This window comes from Spermophilus citellus (assembly GCF_964194105.1).
Source record: "Spermophilus citellus genome assembly, chromosome: 12".
NCBI lineage: Eukaryota > Metazoa > Chordata > Mammalia > Rodentia > Sciuridae > Spermophilus > Spermophilus citellus.
Genome location: NC_138198.1, coordinates 89564904 through 89589061, shown reverse-complemented (window position 1 = coordinate 89589061; position 24158 = coordinate 89564904).

The following is a 24158-nucleotide window of genomic DNA, read 5'->3' as shown; positions in this document are numbered from 1 at the left end:
ACAGAACATGTTTAGAGAGTTGGGATTTTCAGCCCCAACTAATACCTAACCTACAAGGAGGGGAGAGAGGCTGAAGGTTAAATTGATCACAAGTGGTTGATGATTTAATTAATCATACCTATATAACAAGTTTCCATAAACCCCCAAAACACAGGGTTTAGATGAGTTTCCTGACAGTTGAATACATGGAAGTTCCCAGAGGGCGGTGTGATCCAGGACAGCACGGAAACTCTGTACTCCTTCCCATAAAGCTTGCCCGGTGCCTCTCTGCCATATGGCAGCTAATCAGTCTCATTTGTAATATCCTTTATAATAAAACAAGAACACACACACAAAAAAAAAACCCAAATTTAATAGTAAAATCTTAAGCAGTTTTAATACTATTTTGTAGGCAGATTGGATGTGCTTGCATTATATAAAACTATTTATTTTATTATGTTTATTGGGATTGGTTGGATTAAAGACTGTAGCTAGTTTTCAAAGTGTGGTCTAATAGGGACACCTAGACCTACTGGATTCAAAACCCTGAAGGTGAGCCCGAGTGACCTATGATATAACAAACACCCTAAGATGTTCTACTGCATGTTAAACTAGACTGAACAATTAGGTCAAAGAGTCCACAATAGTGGAAATAAGTCCTTTAACTCTGTTTCTACTGCTATGGTTTACATTCTAGTATAACTCATTTGGTTATAGGCTCATCTTCCCTAATTCATTATAGATATATGTAAGCAATCCTGTCTTCATGTCAGTGAACCTGTTACACATGCTGGGATATATCCACTGATAGAAAATATTAGACTAAACATTTCAGATGAAGTGCACAAAAGAAATTGGACAAGTACATGAAAAAGATTAACGGATCTGCAAAATAATTATTGTCATATTTTCCTTCTCACTTCCTATATGAAAGGTGAGTGTGGTGGAGCATACCTGCAATCCCAGCTCTTCACAAAGCTGAAGCATGAGGATCACATGTTTGAGGGCAGCCTGAACAACTTGGGGGGACCTGTTCAATCACCAATATCACAAAGACCAAAAAAGAAGAAGGAGGGAGAGAAGAAAAAGAAAAGCAGGGTGAGGAAAAGGAAAAACAGTTTATCCCTGATTATTTCTCTTTGAATGAGTTGTGTGTTAACGGAAGCTCTCTGACTTTAATGTTATAAAATAAAAACTTGCATGTTCCTCCAATCATTATATATAAAATATTAGTTTTAAATTAAAAATTTTTAAAGGAAAAAATAACAGCAGTATTTCAACCTCACCATCATTACTAGTGATGTAGCTTCACCACATTATTGTGAAAAACGGTGTTCTATATTTTTCTGAAACAATTTGAATTCATAAGGAAAAATATAAATCTGATTCAGGCTCAGGAAGGTAGTTATTTCTTTAATTGTTCATTTTGCTCTTGAATAGGTTTAGTTGTGAGTTCACATTGAAGGAAGAGATGACCATAGCAATTTAATTAATTAAGTCTTTCTGCACACAAATCTTTTTTTCATTATGATAAATAAGTGAAAATAAAAGTATTTTATTTCAAGGTACCAGTTTGATAACTTATATATAACTTTAAAAACTCCTCAAGTATATTATTTCTTACATATATTCAAGTAACTCTTAACGCTCTTTGAAATAAAACTTAGTAATAGGAACTTTTCAGCATTAATAGATATGAGTGAGGGAAATTAGGTAGTTCCATAGTAAGAAATATACATAATATTGATCAAATATGATATGTTTGTATTTTATAGATTGTAACACAAGCTACTTTATTTTCCACATTGGTAAATGTGTAAATTCAGAAATTTTATTAGTAAAATTTTATTAATATTTTATTACAGTTAAAATTAGATAATTATAAACTGTTAATTTGAGGAACATGCTTCCAACACAGATTTCCATCAAGGCCTATGCTTCTGATGCCAATCATGGCATTCAAATTTGATTAAAGTTCAAAATAATGAATAGCTTTTGGGAACATCAGATGTAAGAAAATTAATTATTAAGTTTTGCCAACATTCATTAAAAGAGTTTATTTTTGTCCCAAAAATTCTTTTTAAAAATTTTACATAATTACAGAAGAAATAATTAATTTCAAAGAAAACCTAAAACTATCATGCACACAAATAAAAAACATAGAATGTATCTGTATTTCATGTCTTTCTGTATAAATTTCTAATTTTGCTTATGTATATGTTCACAAATATTTTTTTAAAAATATTGATCAGGATTTAAACCTACATCAACTATTCTTTGGTAAAATATGTCAGTGACATCCTCCCATGTGCTATAAATGCACACATCTAATTTGTTTTTTCTAAGGCTAAATAGTATTTCATGCAAATATTATGTCATAAATTGCTTAGTAAATCCTAAACTGATAAACAGTGACTTTTTTTTTTCTATTTTACATTAAACCTTCATGTATATTTTCTTATGTAAAGGTATGTATATTTCCTTATAATGCACTCTTAGAAATAGTTTCCATTCTTTAAATAGAATGGTTGAAGTTAGTTACAAATCTGATCATTAATTTAATTGTAGCAATTTTATAGAAACATTTTATAGAGCATAGATTATGCTTTATAGATTTGAATATTAACAGCACTAAACCTAACTGGCTTGAAAATATAATATTTCTTTGAGAGCTCAACAATTCTCTAAGAGCTTCAAATTAGTCCTGTTATAGTTATTATTATCATTTACAAATATGAGAATATCAGTTCTCCCAAATAAAACTATCAGGCAGGAATTAGAATGTAGAACTAAGGTCAATATAGCAATAAAGCACAGCACTTTCCAGATATTAGAAATCTAATAAATATTTGCCATCAACAGGAATGTGTTGGATCTATCTATGGAAACGGGTTAGTGCCATTTCAAATCAGCACAATTATTTTAATCACTGTAAGGCTGTAATACCTTGACACTGATATTTATTTCTGAAGAATAATGTTATCTCATCCCTACCTGTCTTACTCTCTTGACTGAATAAAACATAATGAAAGAAATAAGTGGAAATGATTTATTGATGTTGCCACCATTGTTGTTCCCAATGAAGAACATTATATTTATTTATTTTCTGAGTAGAATAATAATGGTACATACTGAAGTCCTACTCAGTCTGACTCCAATCAAACCACCTATGCTCACTACAGGAACTGCTATTATTAGGTTTTTTTGTATATAGCTTAAAGGATGTTTTATAAAATATAACTAAATTTATAAATATATTTTCTTCTTAAAGCTAAAAATGTTATTCATCACTATATCAAAATAACTGAGAGAATTAATTTATAAAGTAAAAGATTTACTTTGGCTCACAGTTTTGGATTTTCCAGTTTACATTTCATTGGCTCTGGTGTTTTGAGCCTATGTCATGGCAAGGTAAGGAGTGTGTGGAAAAGCACAACTGTTCACATCATGAGCCAGGGAGCAAAGTAGAAAGGGAAAGGAGCTGGGGTCCCTTATTTTTCTTCAATGGCACCATCCCAATGACCTAAGGGCCTCTTACTAGGCTTCCCTTCCCAATGGGGACCAATCCCCCAAGAGGGACTATGGGGAACATTCAAGATCCAAAGTATAGGTAATACCTATTGTTTTTAAACTGTAAACAAAAGGGATCACATCAGTCTGTCTCTTTTCACCAGCTGAACATACTCATGCTTTTGAGATCAATCATGCTACTGACTACAGGTATGATTTATCTTTGGTATTAATGCTTAGTAATTCATTATATGCATGCACCATTATTTATTTATTTAATAATAAAATTTGGGATGATTTTGTTTGTTTGTTTGTTTGTTTCCAGAGGATTAGTATTGCAGAACTGTGTGAAGATTCTAGCACATATTCTTCGGGAAATATATGCACACTTTTTTTTTCTATTTTGTATTTTTGTGGTACTGAGGGTTAAACCACAGTCTTCAAGTGTAATAGACAAGCACCCTGCCACTGAGATGTTTTTGTTTTGTTTTGTTTTAAGACAGGATCTTGTAAACTGACAAAGCCAGTCTTGAACTTACAATCCTCCTGCTTAAACCTCATGGATAGCAGGATCACTGGCATACCTGGTGTGTGTGTGTGTGTGTGTGTGTGTGTGTGTGTGTATTCAAATTAGAAGTTGAAATTTTGGGTCACAAGAATGTATATGCTCAGCTTTATTATTTACTGGCAAATAATTTCAAATAAAACAACTGCAGAAAATTCACACTGTCAATGTTTCTTGCTTCAGCTTTTTTCCTTTCATTCACTTAATATAATTTCTATAAAATTCCAATAATGATTTTTTTGAGATTGGCAAACTAAATTTTAAAAAATGAACAAGAGTAAAATTTCTATCAATTAAAAAAAATACAAAAAAGCCTAAGAAACAAAAACCTAGTAATGTAAAATATACATCCCAAGCAGAAAACTTGAAATAGGAATTCTGAACCTTATTGCCAAGCTATAGTTACCAGTCTGGTATGGATTTAGAAAGACACAAATAAATTAATATATAAACCAGAGATCACAGAATCAGATTCCTACCACACAAAGACAATATATGAAAACCAAAGGTTGTGGCAGACATCAATGAAGAGAGAGATTTAACTTGTAAGTGGATTATTTGGCAGATGATTAATCTGAGAAAAAAGATGACTGAATCCCAGCTGTACACCATAGTAAATGAAATGGTAAAATTAATTAAAATCCTAATATATAAAATAAAAAGGTCCATGAAATCACCCAGCATGGGTGGCACACACCTGTAATTCCACCTACTTAGGAGTCTGAGGCAGGAGAATTGCAAGTTCAAACCCAGCCTCAGCAAAAGCAAGGCACTAAGCAACTCAGTGAGACCCTGTCTCTAAATAAAATACAAAATAGGGCTAAGGATGTGGCTCAGTAGTCAAGTGCTCCTGAGTTCCATCCCTGGTACCCACCTCCCCAAAAATAATTCCATGAAACCATGAAGAAAATTCAAAAGTATTTTAATTACTTTGGTGTAGACGCAGATTTCTTAAATTAGAGAATAAAAAGATAAACCATTAATGGAAGGAAAAAACTATTACATTTGAATACATCAAAATTAAATAATCTGGTGCATAATCTGATTATTTAATTTTTTGCTATCATAAAATAGCAAAAAAAAAGTTAAAACATATGTAACAAATTGTATGAAAACAATTTTGTCATAAAGTAGAAAGTTATATTTCAAGAATTCTCTGTCAATAATAAAAGCAAATAGAAGAACTAATAAAAAGTTGATAAAAATATACAAAGCAAGTGACAGAGGATTAAGTCAAAAGTGGCCAATAAACCTATGAAAATATGCTCAACTTGTTATTAAACCTCCACTGTTTTGGCCAGTACTAAAATCTCTGAAAAAGAAAAAAATAAAAACAAAACTATGGAGTATAAAAATGATCATATATCTTTGCTTTAACCATTCTTCAGATTATAAGTAAAAATATCTAAGAAAGTTGCAAGTATACAGAAAGTATAACCTAACTCTATGTCTAACTCTGAAATACATTTTACATGTTCATAAGGAAATTTATGTACATATTTTAGACAAAATCATTTATAATGAAGGCACATTAATAAATACATTCTAGTATAGCAAAATAAAAAACTGTAAAGACTTTTAAAATCTCTCTTTATATATTGATATAACTAATAAAAAACTTGGGTGGTAATAGCAAGTGGACTAACTGTGCATATCCGATGATCACATTAAACTAAACAATCCTTACATTTTTATAGACATATGAACATTTCAAATAAAAATTGACAAACAAGGGGTTGGGGTTGTGGCTCAGCGGTAGAGTGCTCACCTAGCATATTCGAGGCCCTGGGTTCAATCCTCAGCACCACATAAAAATAAATAAATAAAATAAATGTATAAAAAATTGACAAACATGGAAGGGAAATTATACAATTTTTAGAGTGGAAAGAAAGCAATTAGAAGAAGGTGTAAAATGGGTTAAGCTATATAGTGATGTTTCATGTTAAAAAATAAGACTACAAACTGATTAATTTGGTGTAGTAATTAAATGAGTGTTTAATATATTTCACTCTGCTTTACTTCCCAGCTCATATAAAAATTTCCAGCATGTCAAAGGAAAAAACAGAATACTTGGCTCCTCTTGTCATGATTTTGTACAATTCCAGGGTCCTTTGTCCTCTCTAGCCTCATAAAACAATTTAGTGTAGCTTAACCAAAGATGGATTCTAGTACTATAATTCAGAAGAAGTTACAGAAAGTTTTTGGGACTCCCAACTTCAATATCCCTTTCTGATTCATAGTGGGCTAGAGAGAGAGAGAGAGATCATGGAAGGAATAGAAGAACTCTAGACAGGGCAGAAGGGTGGGAGGGGAAGGGAAGGGCCATAGAGTTAGAAATGATGGTGGAATGTGATGGATATTGTTATCCAAAGTACATATATAAAGACATGAATTGGTGTGAATATACTATTATATATAACCAGAGATATGAAAAATTATGCTCTATATGTGTAATAAGAATTCATTGCATTCCACTGTCACATATAAATAAAAAAAATTATAAAATGAAACAACAAACAAACAAACAAATAAATAAAAACCCCTTTCTTTCACTCAAGAAAAGAATATTTCCTCCCAGGTAGAAAGATCTGATTAGGAGATCAATTTATAAAATAATATGTTCTATAGTGAACAAAAATTGTATAGAAGAAGGTGGGTACACTTCTCAATGTTTTTCTATACCTCAGGTTCTCTAATGAATTAGCCTTTCCACTTCAGTGATGTTTGTATTCAAGGAATTAGTGCTTGTCATTTGAAATCAGGCCATTTGCTGCCTTACACTTTTGGGTAGATATATTGATGAATTCTTGTTCTATTTTTTTTTCTGTTCCCAGTGTTGTGATGACAATTTAAATCCCTTCATGTTATTTTGAGGAAGGTTTCAAGGGTAGTAATGAAGCATACTCTTTTCTTCCTCTCCCTTTCCCAAGAAGACCCCCAATGTGACCAAAACAGAGACCTGGGAATCAAACACTGAATTCAATGATGAAGCTTTTGGTTTCATTGAAGATCTGGCTGGACTGAGAGCTATGGGTAGGATAGAAAGGCAACATCCCACTTCCTCTTTGTGACCCTGACCTAGGACTTGGGAAAGCAGCAGTGTGTCCACACAGTAGAGACATCGCACAGTCTCACAGTCATAGCTGGTGAGGACTTAGAGAAAAGTCTGAGAGGGCAGCGTGCCCAAACCTGGTACAAGAATGTGGGGTGGACCTCTACCCAGGGTTTGTCTATGTGGGAGCAGCAGCAGAACCTTCAAGTAATGGAAAATGCTATGAGACATTAGAAAGCGCAAAACCACAGATGCTCAGTTTCTTCTCCTGAAGCCTACCAATTATCTGCTCAGTGTTCTTCCTTAAACTTCTAAAGGAAGGATCAGATTTGTTGGACCATACTAAAACAATACTGAGGGAGAAAAGAATCCCTCTTTTTCCCTGATCCTTTTCATGAAATCGCACATATTTCATCAAAGCACACGTAGATGCTAAATTTCCTAGTACTCAACCCAGACTGTATGTTGAAATGATTCTTTCTTGTCACATCTGTGAGGAGGAGTAAGAAACTTTCCTGGTTTTGAACATTTTGTGGATTGGTTTCTCTTACTGAGGGCATTCATTGAAGGCAGGGACCTTATCTGTTCTTCATGGGACTCCTTACATATTAATTGTACCTTGCTAGAGTAATCCTTCATGTGAGTGAATAGTTCTAATCAGTGCATTTTCTCCCAAATATATTGTTGAGTGAGTTACTTTGTGGAAGGATTCCTGTGGACAGTTCACCACCCATGCATGATATGTTTTTTTAGCTAAAATTAGGAGACAGAAAGGATAACTCTTATTACCTCCACTATTTTCTGAAGATACCTCAAGTGTCTTTTGTATGAATCAATGCACCTTGATCCTGGAAGCACTATGAGACTTCTGAAAATTACCTATGCTTAGGCCTCACCCCAAACTCTGATTAGTTTGGATAGTTCTTGGACATTAATTGTTTTTTTTTTTTTTTTGTAAGCCCTTCTGGAGATTGTAATGTGAACTCAGGACTAAAAACTGCTATCAGAAATCATGATAAATAATCTGCAAGTTGATGATAATTAGTATATAAGTGGAAAAAATGACAATTTATGTAAAAAAGACAATGTAAGTATGGGGGAAGTTCTAAATATGTCCACATGTTATTAGTTTAATAACAGAATGATTTTGTTCTTATGTTGTTTATTCAGGAATCTGAAGGTTACCAGGAAAATATTTCCTCTAGGAAAAGCAGAGTTAATTTCAAATTAAAATATTTTATCAATAACTACTTTATTTCCCTTGGACTCAGAGGATTCAAATTTATAATTTAATTTTTCCTATTTGCCTGAGAATTTCAATTATATTCTATACTTAGTAAATGTTTAAACATGTTTTGGTCTAATAAAGACTTTTTTTTCTTCCATTTTGTGTTTAACCATCATTTCATTATCACATTTTATGGCACGCTATTTTTGGATATTTCACTTACTATTTCTCATATATTTTGTTTTTATAATTGTAACAATCCATGCATTTTATAGATTTTGGTTGAAGGAGTAGTAACTAGTTAATGATAATATCTAAAATGTCTAGAAAATATTTTCACTATATATTAAAATATTATTAACCTATATCCATTCACAAAATACAGAAATACACGTAAATTTTTTTAAGACCTTTGACTTATTTGTGGATGTTAAAATGTTCATGTTTTGGTGACATTGAAAGTGAGTTTTAAAGTGTTTTTATCAGTTTTGGGCATCTTTGTTCAACTTGAGATTTATGCTACTTTTTATGTCTGAACCATTAATTTTTATTGTCCAATCAATTTAATTGATATTTCCCCTGAATTTAATATCTTGTGCTTTTTAATGCAATAAAGACTGCATGACAGCTCAACTCGATTTTATTTAAACCCAAAACAACAACAAAAATATTTGGTATTTTCCTATGCAAACCGAAAGACTGGCTATTTTCAACCCTTTCCTCAAAACCTGGAAATTCTGACTTTTTGTGTTAATTGGATATAGTATTTAGCTTTACCTGTACATGGAGGGTTGATCTGCTTAATGAAGAAATGATTTGAATTTTGGTCTCTCTGCCCTTTTTCATTAATATACCATGTAGCCATTTATTTAAAAATAATTAGTTTTCAAGACTCTAAAAACCACATGACTAGACATTAGAGTTGCAATAATCCCTCCCTTTTTTCAGTTTGACAAAAACTTTGCATTGGCTACTAATTTATTATTTCTCAAATAGGTGAAGATATGAAGCAGGTTGTGGGAGAGGGCTAGTAAATAGTAAAAAATAATAATTTTTCAATGAACTGCATGAGGAAAACCGGCTGGGGCTGTGACTCAGCATGTCCTGCATGAGGGCAATGGGCTGGGGTTGTGACTCAGTGGTAGAGCACTTGCTTAGCATGTGTGAGGCACTGGAGGTTCAATCCCCAGCACCACATAAATAAATAAATAAATAAATAAATAAATAAATAAATAAATAAATGTATTGAATCAATCTACAACTAAAAATATTTTTTAAAAAGACTAAAACTATTCAGGAAGACATAAAGTAGTAAGTGACACCTTATAACATTTATCAAAAGGACTTAAAATTATTAACTGTGTTCATAGATAGGAAGGTTTACTATGGGAAAAGTGATGTTTCCTCCCAAATTAATACATACATTTTAAATATATACAATTAAAAAAGTTTATTTTAAAGTATGAGTTTATGAAAGTAGTCAAAAAGTTTTTAATGGAAAGTTCAGAGCCTGGATGATCAGATATCAAAATATGCTTTAAATGATACCAATTTAAACAGAGTTGCTCTTTTAAAAATGGCAAACATATTAATAAAATAGAATATATAGGAGATAAATAGAGGAAAATTTTATTAAATAAAATTATGTTAGTGCCGACAAAACATTTGGAAACAACATATGTGATAAAGTGCAATTTATTCCTCCTTCCAAAATATCTACTGAAAGTCAACTAAGAGTAGAAAGAACCCTTGAAGATGCAGCTAAACAACAAAAAGCTGGTGTGAAAAAAATATGCTTAAACATACTGTCAATTTAATGTAATTCAAAAATTTATTATATGTATGTGAAATGAAATGAAACATCTTTAATGTTGATATACTCATTCTTACCTATTAAAAAAGTGTGTCAATTGACATTATCCATGAGGATCTTGCCCTTAAAAGGAGGAACATTTAGTCTGTATTTAAATGTCTGTCTGTACATATTAATGAGGTGGAAACATGATCTTCATTTTTGTTGAAAGAAATCATTAACTATGATCCTAGTACTATTTTAGTTTCTGGAATAAACAAAAAAAATAATAAAGCACACTGTCTTAATCTGTCTTAGTAATGTAATAATCACTCTAACTTATTTATTTATTGAATAAATAGTTGTTAAGTACCAAGCACTCCCTGCCCTCCTAGAATTTTCACATTCTCAGGAAAGACATGGTAGGAACAGAACTAAGCATGTGGGAGTTAACTCAGAGTCCTCAGGAAAAACCTCAGTGATGATGGGTAGGACATAGCCAAGTGCATGTCCGGGTGAGAGTGTCCTAGTGGACGGAAAAGCAGTGCAGGAACCTGAGAGAACAGTCCTTGTGTATGAATCAGGAGCAGAGGGAGGAAAGAAGGAGCAGACAGAATGGAATCAGAGATTAATTTTTAGGGCTTCATGGGCCATTATTAGAGATTTCTCTTAATATATGAGATGAGAAATCAATGGAGATTTTGAAACAGGGAGTTATATGATCTACACAAATTCAAGGGGATCACTATATTGTCAGCTTTCCATTACTGTAACAAATACCTGAGACAATTAAGAGAAAAGGTTTATTTTGGCTCACAGTTTTAGAGGTCTAAACCTCTAAATCAGTCTATGACCCGTTGACTCCGTTGCTTTGTCAAGACAACATATCACAGCACAGTGTAAGTAGTAGAGCAAAACTGTTCACCTCATAGCCAGGGTACGGAAAAGAAGAAGTGGAGAGGCTTCAAAGTCATAACCCCAATGATCAGAAGTCCTCCCAAGAAGCCCCACCTGTTAAAAGTTTCTGTCACATCAGAGTAACAGGAAACTAGGGAATAACAGTTAAACACATGGAACATTCAAGATCCAAACTATAGTAATTCCTTTAGTTGCTTTGATGAGAATATAATGGCAAAAAGGTGAAAGTAAAAATCTAGTTAGAAGACAATTAAAACGAGCCAGATGAATAATGATAGTACTTGCATTAAAGAAGTTAGCAGTAGAGGTGGTAAGAGATAAGTTTTGAAATATATCTGAAGACAGGCCTAATAAGATTTGCTGATGCAAAGCTAAAAGGAAAAGATAATTATAGCAGACTCAAAAATACTCTTAATAAGAAAAATGCAAATTAAAACTATGTCATATAGCATCTCCCAGTAGCCAGATGAGAAATATATGTGTCATACTGTGGGTAGGATACATAGTGGTATACATAACTAGCAGGTATACAAAAGGGCTCCATTTGGAAACAGCTCAGAATATTACATAGGCAAATTCAGAAACTTTATGCCTAAATATTTTCTCATGGAGAAATATCACCCACAATATAAAATATATTTGAACATGTATATTTTGGCATTATTTTATATTGCAAAACATTATAGGAAATCTGAAACCCATACCTACAATATTGATTAACAATGAGGCCACTCAAATTGGGAAGCCCATATGTATTACTCAATAGTGTAATGATTCGTGAAAATTTAAAAAAAGAACAGATAGAACCCTTTATTTTATATAAGAATGATAGGAAAGGCAAATATGTGTGTGTGTGTGTATATATATATATATATATATATATATATAAATGTATGTGTTTTCACATATATATGTATACACATGTGTGTTTATCATTCTTGCTTTTGCAAATGAAACATAAAAATGTAACAAGAACATTATGAAATTGGTTACTAACACAGAGTATAAGTAAGGTCAAAGGAATAGGGAACCAAATAACATTTCATTTTGTTCACCCTTTTATGCAATTTGCATTTTGGAATTTTTCCATGTGCACCCTTTTAAAAGAAACAAAGTTAACATGATGGAGAAAATTTAACAGAAATGGGAAAAATTATCCTGTGTTTCCAATGAAGAAAAAGATGAATTAGAATAACCTTTGAATGCCATACTTAGGTTATATTAGTGCAGGATAAATGGTGATGAAACCCACTCAAAGCAGCTTTCATTACTCAAATCTGTGGCAATTTAATCACCAAACTAAATATTGGCAGTAATAAAAACCCAAGGGAATAAAATAAGAATCACACAATATGAATTAGTAAACAAATGAATTAGCTAATTAACATGAAAGAAGAGAAAGCTTTTCCTTATAGTGGAATGAAAATGACTAAATGTAGAAAAACAAAAGAATAAAAACTCCTTTTTGGAAACATCATAGTTATAATTAGTTTAGCCAAGAATCTATGAATAGATCCAAAAAGTGCTGCTTGAAAATTTAGAAACGAAGTCTAAAGTTAATTTTTTCCTCACATTAAAAATGAAAAGTGGTAACATTATGATTGAAAAAACCAGCCAACACTACCTTTACATGTGAGCAAAGTTAACATCACTGATTTGGGGTACAAGCTGACATGATGTACCTCCTAACCTGGCACTCTGAGAACATAGCACCACTCATGTAGTGTTCTTGCCAAAGAGGCATGACCTGAGTAATCACGAACAAATACTAGACTACTTTGTTCATAAAAGAACAAACCAGTAACTTTAAGGACAGTAATATCATGAAACAAAAGACTATTTCCAGTTTGAAGAAGAACAAAGAGATCTGATAGCTAAATGTAAAGGGTGATTTGGGTTTAGATGCTGCTTGGAACAAAAGACTATATAGAGAGAAAATTATTAGACCAGCAGAAAAAAATGTTAATAAAGGCTATTAATAATACAATGTACACATTTTAAATTTCATGAATCTTTGTGATCACACTGACATAAGCAAGGGTCATTATTTTTAAGAGTTATATGCTCCAGTTACTCTTTAGTAGTTCAGGGAAAATTATAAGTGCAATAATGATAATTTATTTCTCGATTTCAAAGAAAAAGCAAATATGACAAAATCCTAACAACTGATGAATATAGATGATGGGTGTAAGTCAGTTGTTTGTAAGATGCTTGCAACTGTTCTGTAAACTTGAAATTACTTAAAAGAAACATTACTATAAACAAGCAGTACTCTAATGTAAAATCTATTGACCTTGTCAGCAGACAGATCTTGAGATTTGTTTGAATTATGTCAGAAATTTCAGCAATGTTTGTGCATTACTACTTTTTTCCACTTTTACTTCTACTTACTAAATTATTGGTTAAGTATTGCTATATCATTAGTTTGCTATTGATATATGGGTGTCTTCAGCATTTTTGTTTGTATCAGAAGCACTTATGACATTTTGCCTTATGTTCTGGGTAATTATGTAGAACATGTGACCCCCCAAATACAGCATGGGTGATCACTGAAAATTATATTTTAATACTATATTGTCTTTCCTGGAGCAATCTAATATCTTAAAGGGAATGCTAACATTAAACAGATACGTTTAATATGATTTATAAAAAGGTATAAAGGACTTATACAGAGTATACTCCAGGCACCAAAGTAGAGTGTTGACTTAAAGTCCAAAAGGGACAGGTGAGGATAGAAAAGGTTTCCAGACTGTCTCGGTGGTAAATATGATGGAGGTGGAAAAACTAAGTAGGCAACTGTGTGGGTTCTCCTTAACGTGTACAAATAAAGACTGAAAGCAACAATGAGGTTTATTTGGAAAACTGCAGGTGAATGCATAAATGAAGGAAGGAGTTGTTGGCTAGTGATAAGAGTTGAGGTTGGTTATGAAAGAACATCCATTTCATTGTTCTAATGTTTCAGTGATGCACTTTGGTATACATTACATTAGGCACTTGGAATATATGTGATTAGATACGTTTATTAACATTCAAGAAGAATATTATTATCTTTATACTGCATAATAGTTTTTTCTACCCAGGAAAATTATGAATTATTTAAGATGAACCTCCCTTCTAGATGTTAAGCTCACTGAAGAAGAGGCCAGAGCTCACCCTCAGTGCTATATAAATCTGCCTCTAGGTTTAGTCTCATTGTGCACTATTCTGCTTGCATGATATTCTTCCTTTTGCCCCCCCCTTTTTTTCCTTTATAATATGCATTCTTCAACAGGGATGGTAGTGATAAATTCTATGAGTTATTGTGGGTCTACAACAATAATAATAATTTAACTTTATTCTTTGTTAGTTAGGCATGTAATTGGTTGTCATTTAACTAATTGTAGTTTAGTTGGTTTCTGTTTTCATTTATGACAATAGAAAAAAAATTTCATATTCTAAATATGTGTTTTTAAACTATCTCTTCATTTTTAAAAAATACTATTCCATGGCCAGGTGGCTGTTACTGTCATTGTGTAGAAATTAGATACGATTTGCCCAGGAAATGGATGAAACTGTTGAGGCTCAGGAAGTTCATGATCATGGAGCTAAAATTGAGTGCTCCTTTTAAAGCCAGTGTATTTACAAAGCCTCTCTTTTTGCAGATTATGCCTCTTCTCCTTGTGTTACATGAGAGAACACAAATTCAACCTTTTGTTGAATTGATGCAGTGGCCTTCCCAAATTCTTGAGGACTGTTTCCAATTCTTTGTACTTCATTGGGCATAACAGGTTGAGTAGGTTGGAGTGGTTACAACACAGGTTCTGAAATTAGTGGACTGCATTTGTCTTTCAGTTGCAACTCAATATATTTGACCCCTTAAAAAACTTTTAGTACCTTGGTATTTTTTATCTATAAAATAAGAGCAAGTGAGGTTATCTAACTTATAAACATATAATGATTAAATAAATTATGAATAAAAGGCATTAGCACTTAATCTGAGGACACATAATGTTCAAATATCAGAAATAATTTTCTTGAATATAACTTTCAATTCTTATTCCTCCTATGATTGGCTGAATACTTAATTAACCTAACCAGATCTTCCCACACATTTTTATAAAATCTGCAACAGTCTGTTTATGCATAACTTTAAGACTCTGTAAGATATCTATCAGGATAGCTTAAACAGGAAAAAATTAATCCAATATGCTAAATATAAAATAAAAATATTTAACATTTATAGATGAGTATGCTGAATTATAATTCATAATTTTTACAGTATTTACTGGGATAAATTGAATCTAATTTGCTTGTATTGCTTCTGCCCCAAGAAATTCAAAGATAACCTCTGAGTTAAAAGCAAACAAGAAACAATCATGTAGCAAGGACTATGGGATCATGAGTATCCATACATTTTTCTTGTTGAACAAATGAAAACATCAGATATAGTCACAATTCACAACAAAGATTTGTGAAAGCAGGGATAATTCTGTAGGTCAAAATACATGTGTCCCAGGGACAATTACTTCCCACATCCACCATTTTTACACTATCCAAATATAGGCCTATTAAATATATCTAATGTCCCTTGTGTCAGGTCTTAATCACAGCCTTTGAAAATGTTAAGTATTTTCTAATGCTTTTAGTAGATATACCAAGAAGAATAAAGCAGAAAGGTATGCAAAATGGAAAATCTGAATTTATGTTTATGATATTTTTGTGTTCAGAAATGATCTTCCCAAATCTTCTTTTTTAAAAGTTATATCTTATTGGCAAGTTATAAGGATTTATGAAAATATAAAAAACTAAATTATTCAGTTTAGATAATATAAACATCTTTGAACTTTATAAAAGAGACCAACACTTGAAAATTGTATAACTGTATTGACTTTCACATAATGTCTATATCTTAGTTCAGTAAGGCTTGCCAAATGATATTATTAATGCTCTTGCAAATCTGATGTGGTTCTTTTAACCCACCATTTAAACAGAGAAAACAAATGCAGGATTGTTTTGTTGTATTTCTGCTTAGTGTTTTGCCTGTCATCACAAGCGAATTTAATCTGCATTATTAGTAACTGTCAACAGCATACTTTGAGCATAAGGCAAATACAGCAGGTGGTTTTAAAATGGCTGAAAGCAAAACTGCAAAACAAATGATGCCTAGGAAATGGGATTCTATTCTTGCATAAATTTAAGATAAATTTAAATGCATGCACAGCTCCCACTGAAGGCTATCATTATAGAGGAAAGAAAATAAATGAACTAATTTCTGTTATTAAGCCATTTGACTTTAAGCTAAATTGTTAAATATTTTACTATATACTGATTAGTTTGATTCCAGAAATATGGTTTACTTACATTTATAAAATGACAAAATGGAATTTGAATTTTAAGTAACATTTTTATACTAACAAATTTGAAAGTTGTATTTGTGGCAACATATTTTTATGATATAGTTGATTATTTTTAAAATAGCACCAATTTAACTAAAATGAAGATATCGTAAATATAAAATGGAAATGTACAGAGAGATTATTATTTACTCCGATGTAATTATATATTGAGTTAATTTAAGGTTATCTTCTTGATTCGGAGGGTGTTATAGTTGAGATCTAAATAACCCCCAGAAGTCCATGGGTTAAATGGTCAGTGCCCAGGATAACTGTTTGGAAGTGATGGCACCTTTAAGAGATGGGGTTTAGTGGTCCTTAGGTCAGTGGGCGCTGCCCTTGGAGGGGATTATGGGACTCCAGTTGCCTTCATATCCCTCTTTTGCATTTTGGCCATGACTTGAGTAGTTTGCTCCTCTCTGTGCTCCCTGCCGTTGTCATCCTGCACCCCCATAAGTTGGTTAAAAGCAATAGATCTACCTGATCAGAGACTGGCACCACTAAAACTCTGAGCCAAAACCATTCTCTTTTTTCTTTTAAACGTGTCATTCTTTGTTCTTGTTTTAATTCGTTATACATGACAGTAGAATGCACTTTGACATATCATACATAAATGGAGTATAATTTCTGATTTTTCTGGTTGTACATGAGGTAGAATCACAGGGGTCATATCATCATATATGCACATAGGGTAATAATGTCTGATTCATTCTACTATCTTTCCTACTCCCATACCCTGTGTCTCCTCCCTTCACACCTTTCTACCTAATCCAAAGTAACTCTATTCTTCCCTAGCCACTCCTCTCCCTTTTTGTGAATTAGCATCCACATATTAGAGAAAACATTTGGCTTTAGTTTTTTGGGATTTGGCTTATCTTGCGTAATATGATATCTCTAGCTCCAGCCACTTACTGACAAATGACATAAAGTCAATGAAATTGAAACAAAAGAAACAATTCAAAAATTGACAAAATAAAAACTTGGTTTTTTGAAAAAATAAATATGGTTGATAAACCCATACCCACGCTAATGAAGAGAAAGAGTAAGAAAACTCAAATTATTAAAATATGTGATTAAAAAAGGAAATATCACAATGAACACTACTGAAATACAGAAGATAATTAGAAACTATTTTGAAAATTTATACTCCAATTAAATAGAAAGTCTTGAAGACATCACAAATTTCTAGAGACATGTGAATTACCCGTTTCTCTTTATAAGTTAATTATTTTAGGCATTCTCCTAAGGTGACAGGTAACACGGAAGAAAATCAGGTCAAGTTATCTATGGTATTCTGCACTTATTAATATCATGACATACAATTACAGTGGGAGGTAAATGACAGTTTAAAAAAGAAATGATTTTACCGTACTCCATCCACTGTTTTCTTCTCCAAAAATTAGAGGAAAACACTGTGAATACTTCTATACTTTCTATAGGTATCACAGAAACCATCATCAGGCTGAAATCAGGCTGCCAGATATCTAACAGGTGATCAGATGATAGAGGTAATTTCATCAGTAAAAGAGAATGTCACTCCAGAGAAGCATTTACTCACCTGCAAACCTAGATACAGGAATCTCAAAGGAGCCCTTGTTATTTTAATCTTCTGAAAAATTAAAAGGGATGATAAAACCATTGAGACCAGGGACTTTGAGATGGTTAACTTTAATGTCTTTTTAGTGTGGGCCAAGGAAAGAAAATGAAAATTCAAATGAAATGAATATAATCATCAGTTAAAGTTTAAATACCCACAGAATACTGTTCCAAGAATTGAGAGCTTCTTGAGAGAGAAGAGCTGGTTATTCAACATGGATGGAATTTTTACTTTTGCAAGAAGTATTATGTTGAGTTTATATTTCCAAAAACCAGATAAATTTATTATCAAAGAGGTCTCCACCACAATTTTAGAACAATGTCATTAATCAATTGCTTTTAAAACATGAATTAAGGTTTTTTTGTTTGTTTATTTTGTTGTGTTTTCCAAATGTGATGTAGCATAAATTTCAAACTAATGGGAACCAATGCAAATCAATGCTGATTCAAACTAACAGCAGATATTCAGGGGTCTATTAATAATTATCAGTGCAAGGATAATAAATACACTAAAATGGACTTCAAAATGTTTTATATAGCTGTCTTTATCCCTATCTGCTCTCTTATCCTCTAAGTAAAATGTACCGTTCTTTCCATATCTCTCTAACCCCGAATGCATTTCTCTTTGTCACCATTTACAAAATGAAAATAATGGAACCTAGAACATATAGTTTGCAAATATATAACAGTGTGGTACACATACCAGGTCCACAAAGGAAGGGGAAGGGAGAGGTGTGGAAAGTGAAGGGGTTAGCAGGGCATGGCACTCACCTGTAATCCTAGTGGCTCTGGAGGCTGAGGCAGGAGAATGGAGAGGTCAAAGACAGCCTCAGCAAAATCAAGGTGCTAAGCAACTCAGTGAGACCCTGTCTCTAAATAAAATACAAAAGAGGGTTGGGGTGTGGCTCAGTAGTTGAGTGCTCCTGAGTTCAAACCCTGGTACCAAATAAATAAATAAATAAATATAGATCTAGAGAGACTATCTGGAGTCAACAATGCTGCATGTCAAGGTTAACCTGATGAAAATATATGTTAAATCTGGACAACAAATGTTAGGGAATAAAAGTTTGACTTTTTAATTGTTCTTTTTAAATTGAGGTCCAACACTTTGGTGGTTCTGAGTAACTAAGAGAGACAATATTCTTTCAGCTTTGAAATATAGCATTTTCTAACCATTAACAGATATAGTTTATGGTTCAAGGACTGTGTTAGAAAATATCAACAAAATATAAACCACATTTTAAAATATGACTTTAGCACTTAATAACAACCAAATTCATGAAAGATAAATGTTTGTTCAATATGATTCCAGAGAAAGATATAGTCAGTCGTGAGCACTTTGAAAATAGAAAAACAGCAAAATAGAGAAGATAAAATGTATTCAAATACAGACTGAAGGTCTGGGTTGGCCTGAAGACTGAAGACTGAGTTTGTGAAAGGTGTTTGATAATAAAATATTAATGGAGTGTGTCCGGAGAAGTAAAAAGGTGATAGAGATCCAAAGTTATGTGGGAGCATGATGAGATGGTTTAAGGTGAGAGTGAAAGTGGGTGAGATAGAGTAAGACATATTCAAAAACTGGATGACTAGAATCACTAAAGAACAGGTAGGAGAAGGAGAAAAGCCAAGTTATGTAACAGAGTTTGGTTATCATTTCAAAAACAATAAGAAGCTAAGAAAAGGGCTTTAGTTAACAGATCAATGTAATCAAATTTAGATTCAGAAAGATGCCTGAAAAAGTGAATAGAAGTGACAAAAAAATTTGTAAGCGTTGGGGTTACAATGTATGAATTCAACTACTAGGTGTTACTTTAAGTGTCACAATTTTTCTTTGTAGCTATTAAATTATCTATGAAGTGAGGATGCTACAATCACTACTATATAATAATTTGATGCTATTGTTTAATGAGATCATCCTTGTAAACCAATGTCAACAGCTGGGAGTGCATGGTAAGCATTCTGCAAGATTTATCTATCAAAATTACTATAATCAAGACTACTAAATAACATGAAAACAATTACATAGGTGCCTGGCAGTGGTACATGGATAAAAGTATTTAAATATATATATACATGTATGTACATGTTATGCTAGTAAGAAGAGAATTACAAAATGTTTGTTGTATTTACATTTAAACTCTTAAGTGTATAAATAGCATGTTGTTGGATCATGTGTTTCTAGTCTCTAATATCTACTTTTTATTTCAAACTTAAAATTTCCCTCCATTTGCTCAATGTGGATATACTTGAGTTTAATTCATCCATATTGCTTGCTACTTGCTTTCTGGAAGTCCTGCTATTCTTCATTTCTTCCTTAATGGTCTTTGTTAAGTTTAATTGTATATTTTAAATTTTTAATTTTTTTATTGAAATTGCACTTAAAACTCCATGAATTGTATTTTATTGATAGTTCTATGGATTACATATTATTCTTCATCACAATCCACCTTAAATGGAAATGACACCACTTTGATTGTAATGTACCTTTCACCAAGTTAATTCAATTTATGTCTACTTGTATAGTTTATGCTACTCTCATATATTTTACTTCTACCTAAACCATTAACTACATAAGATATTATTACTGTGGACTTATTTCTTTTTTGGCAATCAATTGATTTTCAAACAGTAATAAATCAAAATGGGTTTTATACTCACTCACTTATTTCAAACTTAACATATATGGCATTCCTCATTTCTTCTTGTACATCCAAAATTTCCATCTGACACTGTTTCCCCTGTTTTCAAAAGACCAAATATATCTTTGTGTGTGTATACACACACACACACACACACACACACACACACACACACACACACATATATATATATATATATATATATATATATATATATATATATATATTGTATATATGCTTCCAGTTTTATTTTTGGTGAACATCTATTCTTTAAAAGCTTTATAATGCTTCCAGTTCTTACTTATTAAAAAAATGATTCCTCCTGTAGTGTCTTCATATCACTTAAAAGTATAAAAAAGAGGATGAGTATATATTATGCCTCAAAGTGCTTTCCTTTATATTTCCTGGTTATGTGACCTGTTTGTTTTTTTGTTTTTTTTTTTTTTGTTTTTTTTTAATTATTTTATTGTTGGTTGTTCAAAACATTACATAGTTCTTAAAATTTTTTAAAATACTGAATTATATTTAATTTTAATGATTTTAGGGACTCAGATCTTTTATACTCTTGTGTTCAATTTTTTTGTTAATTGAATGCAATTTATATTTTGTAAAATATTGATTAGTATTATGTTGTAGAATGGCCACTTTTTCTTGTTTTTATAAAAACTTTCATTCATCTCTTGAAATTCTCTCTAAAATATTGCTTCAGATTTCTTAACATACAGATTGCAGTTCTTTATCCTTGCTTTTTTGTCAATTCCAACATCTAGGTGGCCCGAGTGTCAGTGTTTATTAAATAATTTTTCTCTTAAGTATATAGTATATGTTTTCCTTATTCTCATACCTGTAACATTTTGATTGTATAATGGGCATTGTGAATGATATAGGATTCCAAGGATTTTGTTAACACTGTCTAGAAAACTCTGTGTGTGTGTGTGTGTGTGTGTGTGTGTGTGTGTGTGTGTGTGTTTCCAAATAGCAGATCAATTACTGGACTATGACCTTAAATTTGTAGATACTTATTTTAAGCTTTATGTGTATGAGAGTCTATTTTAGTTTTTGCTTTATTCCCAGGAATAGATCTTTATCTCTAAGGTCCATTCCTTCTTAATCTTAACTCACAAATACCTTGAACATTTTTTTTCTCATTTTTTCCATAAAATTATAATGGGTATGATGGTTATTTTGTGATTAGTTACTTTACCACTACCAGAAGTCAGAAGAAACTATGATGAGAATTTTTTAAAAGTATAGGTCATGACTTACTTATTAACATTTTCAGATTCTCTCATAATTCTTTACAGGATCAAAAACTCAAAGGCAGTTAACTAAGTAGCAAGGAGATTTTAACAAAGTTTACACGGTATAAAAAATATGTCAGGAATATTTTCAGTAAATTAGTAGTAACAAAATTACATATTGAATGGGGTTTTCAGGACAAGGCAAAGTCTGTTTACTTGTCCAATAAAAAGTGGCACATTGTTCTTTAGTAGATGCTCAAACAAAACAATGAAATATTCCATTTGTTTCTATGAACCAACTCTCCCCCAAAATCCATCAGAAACTTTTATTTGGTATAGGTTTTTCCCTATGTTTGTTTAAATACATTTTTAGAACACCGAGATCATGATATAACATGAATATCCTGAACATTGGCTATGTAGTTCCAGTGGCTTTTCTGGATATACACGTGTCCTCTGAACTTCATAAATATGTGCAAAAGTCCTTTTTTCTTTGTTAAATCCATAGCTTGACTTAGTGGTTCCAAAACACACATTAGAGAAACAAATTTAAATATTTCAAAAGTTCATAATATTTTGGAAACTATTGATCCACTCTTTTAGTTTCTAGGAATTCATGATAAGAAAAATAATCAGACACTTAGATATTGAATCATTGTTGAAAAACGGTGAGATACAGGAAAAAATAAATGCCAAAATGGTTGATTTTTATGTAAGAAGTGCTACATATTTTACTACCATCTTACTAAAAAAGGATTACATTGAATATTTTGTTAAGATATGGGAAGACTTCCCCCACTGCCATATTCATATCAGGGTATTTTCATATCTAGAAAACTCAACTGTATAATAGACCAAATTTTAAAGGTCTATTATACAAATGATGCATATTTACATGGACCTAAAATAGTACCTTGGACTATGTGATTTAGAACGTTTAATATTTTCTTATCTGGTTTTTGTTCCTATAATGAATACAGATTCTTATGATAAAATTAGAGGAGAAAATAAGTATCTTTTCTGGGGCTCTACAGAGTCCATGCCAAGAGTAGATGAGCAGTGTGGAGCAGCTACTGGAAATGTCAATCATTCTGAAGCAGTCTAATGCAGCTTGTGAGGATAATGGAAGAATCATAATGGGAAGACAGCAGAGGCATAGAACATATAATTGCTGCCAATTTGGGGATTTCTCACCTAAACAATATAAGCACATGGTGGTGTTTGCTGCTCCTGTTTTAATTTTTTTTTTACTGTACCATTGCTTATTAGATTTGTCAATCTCCCCATCTCCAATTTTGTGACTATTTCTACAGACCAAGTCTATCACTATTGAAATTTTACTTTTAGTTTTCTTTTATAAAAATTGTTTATACCATTCATATTTTTATATATGGAAATAAATCTTTATTAAATACTACTTTTAAGATCATTTTTTCATCAATTTGTTTGTGCAAATCTAACTTATCAGATCAAAATTGTCATAAAATACATTACTGAAAAATGCAAATACTTTTTCTGAGCTAAATGATTATTACAGGTCTCTGCATGGATTTCTAATTTAGTAGGAACTAATAATATCTAAGTGATAAAAAGCTTTATTTGAGGAATGAAAATCAGCAATAGAAATGCCACTTTTGTTCTAATTTAAGCCTCTCATATCCTACTCTGAGGAGTTTTAATTATGATGCTTAGATACTGCAACTTTCATATGAGTTTCCAAATGATTTAGCTCAAAGTTAGTTTTTAACTATCTTCCTCTGTAACACAAATTATTTATTAGTACACTTACTGGAAGTTTGAGCTCAATCAAATACTGCAGGAAAGAGAAAACATTTTTTAGGTGCTTATGATGATAATCATCCAGTGATTGACCCCCCGGGATTTCTTTAGGTTGCTGGAATTGAGTGAGCTAAGCATGACGCCTTAACTCTCAGCTAGAGGAGTTGCAACTTCTTCTGAGGACATGTCTTTCCACTACAAGGCATGTCTCTCAAGTCCTCAGGACAATGAACAACTCCATATCTAGGAAGTTACAGTCTCCTTGCAATCTCCCTTGAAGGAAGCACAAGAGGTCTAAATGCAGGGTACCTAACTTCAAATAGACTATTTATCAAGGGTTCTTTATCGTTTGCTCCCATTAGAAGAAATAACACCAAGTACGCCATGTTTCTCCAGTGAATTCTTGTCTGTGGACATGGCATCTATACATTGGCTCAAACATAACTCTGCAGACTGCCCGTAGTATAGATGATGCATTCACCTACTG